The following is a 1,004-nucleotide window of genomic DNA, read 5'->3' as shown; positions in this document are numbered from 1 at the left end:
AGCAGAAGAGAAGTCCGTGTGGGTGTCCTGTCCAGGATCGTCCTTTCCAGGCTGCTGTGTAGCCCCTCAGGTTGCTTCTAGACTTTTTCAGCCACACACCCTTCACTCATTATCATCCTGTTTAATCTACCTGGGACGTCAGAGCCACATCCCACTTAGAAACTTCTGAATGTGCCTAGGTAAAGGCCAAGCCCCTCAATGTAGCCCACAAGAACCCTACAGTTGGGCCCCACATGGTCTGGCTGGTTTTCCTTCTCACTCACGTTCTTCTGGCTGTCACTCAAGCTCCTTGTGACAAAGCACAGTTTCTGGAAGTCTCAGGCTGAATGACACTTTGAGGGCTTTCCTGTTGACACTTACCTTCTTTTCTTTTAATCATCTGTGTTCTTCTCTTCCTAACAGAGATGCTGAGCTCTTCAATGGTACTCTTGAATTTCATTTATTTATTTATTTTTTTGTCTCCTTTCCCCTTCCTTGACTTAAGCCAAGCATCACACCAGCTCTACTCCCAGAGAGGATCGATACTTGTTGAGAGAAATTCGTCAGTTCTGGCTTTCAAAGGTGATGACAGTGGGCTTTCCTCATTGAAACCCAAGCTCCCCCAGCCTCCATGAAGGAGTGACGGACCTAGCTTGGAATACCTGAGGGCTTGGCTGCTGTAACCCCTTCGCCTGGCTGAGGCTCTGCGGCAGGTGGCTTCAGAGACAGAGCCGAGATGGTGAATGACTCAACCTGAGACTGACAGCTGCTGCTCTCTACCTCGGCTGATTTTCCCCTTTGCAAATGGGTATTGGCAATTGAAACTGCAAATCTACTAGCTGCTCCCCTATGTAAATTACATTTACATTTAAATTGTGTATTCTTCCCAAGGAGGAGGTTAGTAAATAACTGGCAGATTAGGCTTGAGGAGAGGAAATTGTGCCCCACATCAAATCTGAGACTGAAGTGACATCTGGCTTTTACTATTTCCATTATTTTGGTTTAATAACAGCATGTGGCATTAA

This window comes from Myodes glareolus, chromosome 5, assembly GCF_982192425.1.
Source record: "Myodes glareolus chromosome 5, mMyoGla1.1, whole genome shotgun sequence".
NCBI classification, from domain to species: Eukaryota; Metazoa; Chordata; class Mammalia; order Rodentia; family Cricetidae; genus Myodes; species Myodes glareolus.
Note: the sequence above shows the minus strand (reverse complement) of the source record.